At 44.8% G+C, this 6,854-nt stretch overlaps 1 pseudogene; it reads left to right on the forward strand.

The window, feature by feature from the left end:
• The first annotated feature begins 230 nt into the window (after positions 1-230).
• On the forward strand, positions 231-6,175 carry LOC111147931 (annotated as a pseudogene).
• Positions 6,176-6,854: the final 679 nt, after the last annotated feature.

Genomic DNA, 6,854 nt, shown 5'->3' on the forward strand with positions numbered 1-6,854 from the left:
AAGGTATAATGTTAAGTGAAATAAGTCAGAGAAAGACAAATACCATGCGATTTCACTCACACGTGGAATTTAAGAAACAAAACAAACAAGGAAAAAAAGAGACAAAAAAACCGACTCTTAAAGGAAACTGGTGGTTGTCAGAGGGGAGCTGGGGGTGGGGAGGAGGGTGAAATAGATAAAAAGGATTAAGAGGCACAAAATTCCAGTTACATAATAAAGAAGTCACAGCGATGACTTCCAGCATAGGGAACCCCGTGGATAACACTGTAATGCTGTTTGGTGACACATGGGGACTATCCTTACTGCGGTGAGTCCTAACACACACACGGAGCTGTTGAATCATGTTGTACACCTGAAACGAATCCGCCACTGGATGTTACTTGTACTTCAATAAAAATAAAATTCAGTTAAAAAAAAAAGAGAAACAGGAAACAAGCCACAGAAATGAGCAAACCTGATTAGACGAGGGAGTTTAGAAGAACAAAATGAACAGAGATTGTTTAGGCCAGAGAAGACGCCTGAAGGGGCAGTGAGAAGGAGAAAAGCCTTAAATGTCTGAGTGGTGAGTCTTTGAGAAGGGTGGCTGATGTGTAACATGTACCCTTTCGGCCAGAACGTGGGCCAACCTGAATTTCCACAGATGGGCTTTCTTCAGTTTAAGGAAGTTCTTTCTCATAAGGGCCAGTCCTTGTCTCCATTCCTATTCTCAGAGACATTTCAACTCAATGGGAGATGATTTTGATGCTGTTCTCCCCTACACTTCAAATCGTGGTGTGTGATCTTCCCAGGACCTCTGGGTTCCTTTTTTCTTTCTTTCTTTCTTTCTTTCTTTCTTTCTTTCTTTCTTTTTTTTTTTTTAAAGCTAGAGAAATGTAAAATACAGTGGTCAGGTCAGCCTGATTTCATTTAATGAAAAGTTTGGGGCTCTTTGTACTGTACTGTTCGGAACTGTTCCTCCATCCTTGCCAGTGGCCTGTGGCCTCTGTACTTTTCAGGGCTCATTTATGGAGCTGTGTCCTTTGCCTGGATGTTGACTCTGGCACCAGAGTTAATAAGACAGCTGCCCAGCCCAGCAGCTGAGAGGTCCCCTCTCTCCACAGGACCTGAGCAAGTGGTTTGCATTCAGGGAGTTTCCAGTGATGTTATAACCCAAACATCAGCCCTTCTTGTGTGTGTCCTCTGTTTCTGTTTCACTGCCACAATCTTGACTCTGATCTCATTACTGGACTCTTACTCCTGAGAGAGCATCCTCTTGTGCCCAAAGCAGGAGTGAACAATGCATTAAGAGGCAGGTGCTGTCAAGGCTGTGGGGGCCCCTGACTTCCCTCTCCTACGAACAGACTTCGAGTCCAAGTAGAAAACCTAGGCACTGTTGGCTTCTTCCAACCCCTCACCCCCATGTCTCCCCAGTGGCTAGATCCTATCAAATCTCTAAGATCTGTGATCTTCTTCTTCATCTTTATTATCCCTGGTTTAATCTAAGGCCTTTCTTCCTTTCCTGAGTGAATGCATCAGTCTGCCAGCTTCCTCCAGTCCTATCCCCCTCCTATCCATTTAATCATTCGTTTGTTCATTCATTCATTCATTCATATGATGTTCTGTGAGAATTGACTTGTCCCTGTGCCAAACACATTCAAGAAATGCCACAAGGCTGTGAGTTATTAGTTACAAAGAAGACATCCAGGCTATCAACCGTCTTGGTTCAAAGGAGTTGGGGGACTTTCCGGGGTGGGGTTTCACAGGCAGATGAACTTGAGGTGGGCCTTGGAGTGTGCGCAGGTAATGTGGAAAATTCCATGAGTCATCCACCTACCAGTCAGTCCCCATTCCTTCTTGCTGTGGTGGTGTGATTTGTTCACCTCTATGCCCAGAGAGGTTGTTTCTGACTTCATTTAGGTCACTTGTAGTTGGGTCTTTAGTGATTAGGAGCCCAAAGTATGGTGCAGGTGGGATGTAGCCCAGGGCAGGGGGAATGGCTCCTTCCTGACTTGCTGCAATGGGGTCACAAGAGGTGCCATTTGTTTCTCTGATTTCTCCAAGGTTGAGCCTGCAGACTGGCTGGAGGGAGAAGATGAGGGTCAGGAGCTGGTGCGTGGGTCAGGGAGCTTCTCTTTCATTCTTAAGCCAGAGAGTGCCAGCAAGTCCAGAAATCATGAACACCCAAGCTGGGGGAAGGCATCTTGACCATCATCTAGGTCAGAGGTCAGGAAGGTGATGTAAATGAATGAAACAGACCCATGTTTGCATAATAAACATGTAGGAATAGCCTTCATTTAACGAAGAAGGGTGCTCTCTAGAATTTTTCCCAGAAGCAGATGGACCTCTTGGTTGACTGCTCTTTTTTCTTATGGGAATGCAAAAAGAAAAATAGTTCTATTGAAAAATAAACCACCTAATACTCAGCTTCCGATTTTAGGGCAAGAGGCTGTACTGGGAATGTGAACTGGAAACGGAATGACTGTAGGTGGCACCGAGGGGTCGTTGCCACATGGGAATCCTGGAGCAGACTGATAGGTCTTCTGATTTCTCAAGGGAAGCTGGGAACATGATTTAAAAAAAAATCCCATTGTTTCCTGCCTGTATGCCCTATAGGAACACATAATAGGAAGAAGAGTCGGGAGATAGAGACATTTGGGGTTAGGAGTGAGGGCGGGGTGGGGTGAAGATTCAGGGAGATGGAGTCAGGAGCAGGGGCTTTTGAGGGACAGAAGCTGAATTCTTTTTTTTTTTTTTTTTAAGATTTTATTTATTTATTTGATAGACAGAGATTAGAAGTAGGCAGAGAGGCAGGCAGAGAGAGAGGAGGAAGCAGGCTCCCTGCTGAGCAGAGAGCCCGATGCGGGGCTTGATCCCAGGACCCTGAGACCATGACCCGAGCCAAAGGCAGAGGCTTCAACCTACTGAGCCACCCAGGCGCCCCCAGAAGCTGAATTCTGATCTAGGTGAGAAATGGGCAAATGAGATAAAAAAGAACACTACAGAAAATGCAGAAAAGCATAAAGAAGAAAATGAGTCATAATCCTGCCATGTAAAAATTAAGAAAGTGGGTGAAATTAAGAAAACCTGGTGGTGCCTGGGTGGCTCAGTTTAAGTGTCTGCCTTCAGCTCAGATCATGGTCCCAGGGGCCGGGACCTGCTTCTCCCTCTCCCTCTGCTGCTGCCCCTGCTTGTGCTCTCTCCCGTGCACTCTCTCTCGCTCTCAAATAAATGCATAAAATCTTAAAAAAATGAATCAAGAAAAAAGGCGTGTTGGGCTCTTGATTTTGGCTCAGGTCATGCTCTCAGGGTCATAGGATCAAGCCCCATGTTGGGCTCTGTACTCAGTGCAGAGTCTGCCTGAGATTCTCTCTCTCCCTCTGCCCCTAGCTCCCCACCTCAATGTATGCATTCTTTCTCTCTCTCTAAAACACAAAACAAAATCCCATTTACAATTGTTGCACCAAAACCAATAAAATATCTAGGCATAAACTTAACTACAGAAAAAGCACTAATTTTAAACATCTTTCCTTATGGTCTTTCCCCCCCACCGTATAGTCATCTTTCCTGATGTTAGATTATGATCATTTCCCCTTTATCATTACATTCTCTCTACAAACTTACTTTTGAAAGGCGGTATCTCAGTGCATCATGGGGGCAATGGCTCATGTAACTTTACACATTCAAATCCTGTCAGAATAAAACTCCTTCCCGAGTCTTGGCTGGTTGCTCCATTCGCTCAATGAAATGTCACCTGCTGTCTACAGTGGTAGAAGGTCTGCGGGCCGTGCTTGAGCAGTGGTTGGCATGTAGGGAGGGCTACAAACTGGCAGAGAGAGAAGTCTAGGCTGGGAGGGGAGCAAGGCTGAGCCAGTCATCGAAGATCTTTAAGTGGAACTAAAATCAAATTTAAATCATGCCCTTAGTGTGAATCCCTTTAGGGACAGTTAATGACTTAAACCACGTGGTTATAAGCCACACGTGCTCCTGGGCTCCACAGTGGGTGAGAAGCTTCTACATTTTCTCTTGCTAACAGCACTCTCAGATGGCAGAGTTTGGAGTGGAAGAAAGGCTACAGGCAAATCCATGTCCAGTCCTGGAAGGACGATTCCAAGTGCTTGCTGAGCAGCAATTTCTGACAGTCAGCACTGCGAGGTGCGTCACCCCCCAGCTGTCTCCCCTGGGGCAGGTGTCCCTGGGGCTCGTTTGAGGGGAGGGGGCTGAGGGAAGAGGGCCTGCCAGAGTCCCTCAGGAATGAGATTGTCACATGCCCTCTGAGTGTCATCTTTGTGTCTGTCACCTCTCACTGCCCTCTGTTTTAGGGGTGGCAGGTCCCGGCAGACACACTATACCTGCTTTGTGACTACGTGTGTCTCCCCGAGGGTGTGTTCCTGGTGTCTTGTGCAATGACTGCTGAGGCACGGGGCACATGTCTGAATGCATTTCCCAGGCAGCTGGCATGATGAAACCCAGCTGGCCCAGCTCCCCTGTGAACACTTGGCTCCCCTCCTCTCTACTGTGTTCCCTGAGCAGACACTTGACATGGTAGTGGGAACTGGTCTTGGAGAGCATTCACACCACACCTGTGTTGAGTGAGATTTTGCTTTGTGTGTACGGAGCACGATTCCCAGGGATCAATGAGGGTCAAACCAGCAAAACAAACACGTGGAATGTAGTCTGTTTGTATTGCTAATAATAATTGATACAATAGCTATTTATTGAGTATTTGCTATACGCTGGTCTTCAGGCTAAGAGCTTTTATGCATTAACTTATACATTTAAGCCTCACAAAACCTTCCTGAGTTAGGTACAATGAATACCCTCTTTAAAAAAAATTGTTCTGGGGGGCCTGGGTGGCACCAGGAGGTTAAGTGCGTGACTCTTGATTTTGGCTCAGGTCATAATCTTAGGGTAGTGAGATCGAGCCCTGCATCGGGCTCTGTGCTCAGCAGGGACTCTTGCTTCTCTCCTTCTCTCTCTCTCTCTTTCCATCCCTCACATTTTTCCTCTTTCTCTCTCTCAAATAGATACATCTTAAAAAATTGTTCTGAGATTTTTAATTAAAAATTTTTAAATTAAAAAATTTATTGTTGAATTATGTTGACATACAATGTTAAATTAGTTTCCGGAGGACACACAGTGACTGGAGCATTCTGTGGTTTGTGCAATCCTCACCAAGGTAAGTGTAGCTACCATCTGTCTCCCTACACCATTGTTACAATATTATTAACTGTATCCCCTATGCTCTACTTTTCATCTCTGTCACTTACTTATGACTGGAAATTTGTGCAAAAATAGGTGAATGGGATTAAGAGGTACAAGTTTCCAGTTATAATACCTGCATTGGGTATTAAACCTAATAATGAGGAAACTGAGACCCAGGGAAGCTGAGTAATCTGCTCAAAGTCCAGAGTGGTGGGACCCGGACTTAATCACATGCCTAGTTACCTGACCATGAAAGCATGTTCATAGGATTTAACTGCAAAGTAGAGCAAATGTTTAACTTACATTGCTTATATTGCTTTATTTATCACTGTCTTATAATACGTTTTCAGGCTCTAAGCTTAAATGAGAAAAGGAAGACTTTCCTGAGCAAGACAGGAAACCCAGTATGCTGGCAGATGTGAGGATTTGCAGAAGTCGTCTTTGTGACTCATTCAACCTACACAAGAAAACAGCCAACAAATTTTGTGTGTAATTGACTTAAATGATGACCCTTTTCTGAGTGCAAAATTTGGAAGACAGCTTGTACTTGGCTGGAAAGTTTGTCCAACATGTACATAGATAATCAATGACAGTATGGATGTTGATTCTAAGAATCGCAGAGAAGAAAGCCTGATTCAGCTGGAAGAATTGCTAAAGCTTTGTGGTCATTACAATTTTCAAACCCATGAAAGCAAACTGAATTTGCTCCAGAAGCTGGAAAAAGAGAAAAAAAGTAGGCTCACTAAAAAAGGCAACAACTGGTTCTGACTGGTAAGTGACACCAGAGAAGAGCAAGGCCTGCGATCGCCAGGGTCTCCTCATTTTCAGTGGAATGGACTCGGAGACTGCCTCAATGAAGACTGTTCAGGATGTTTCTATGCTTGTCCTGCCTGGGCTTCCGGCCAAATGGGGTTCTCAGTGCTGCTGAGACCTCAAGAGACTATAGGAGCAAAGTGAAACCAAAGGAGGAGAAATCATCCATACTGTTGGATAATTTCTGGTATCAAATCATGGGATCTTTAAAGATATCTTCTCTATTTCTTTTAAAAAAGATTTTATTTATTTATCTTAGAGAGAGAGAGAGAGATAGTGAGGAGAGGGGCAGAGGGATAGGGAGAAAATCTCACGCAGACTCCCCACTGACTGTAAGCCCAGTGCAGGGCTCCATCCCACCACTTCAAGATCACTGCCTGAGCTGAAACCGAAAGTCGGACGCCCAACCGACAGAGTCACCCAGGTGCCCCAAAGGTCCTTTCTGTATTTCTAAAACTGTCATCCTAAGGTACATTTTAAAGCTGACTGCCGAATAATGAAAATTTGAAACCCATCTCCGCAAGCACTCTGTGTGTACTAATGTTGCATTTAAGTGTTCTAAGATTCGTTACTTGACGTAACTTTAATGGGCTATTATTCAGCAGCCAGGTTTAAGCCTGTCTGTCAATATCAACAAGTAGGTAAAGGCCGCCCTAGTTGAGCACAGTTAAGTGTCAGCTACCATGGTATATACTGCGAGTTGCTACCCGAACTACAAACACCCCTGCTAGATGTTGGGTCCACATATCATTACGTAACAGAGTTGCTTCACAATCAGTGACCAATCATGCTACTTCTCTCAAATTCTGCTGATGATTCGTTACTGCACATCCGTCGCTCAGTTCATTCATAGACCGCAA

The sequence above is a fragment of the Enhydra lutris genome, unplaced genomic scaffold (genome assembly GCF_002288905.1).
Source record: "Enhydra lutris kenyoni isolate GAN:26980312 unplaced genomic scaffold, ASM228890v2 scaffoldscaffold18, whole genome shotgun sequence".
NCBI classification, from domain to species: Eukaryota; Metazoa; Chordata; class Mammalia; order Carnivora; family Mustelidae; genus Enhydra; species Enhydra lutris.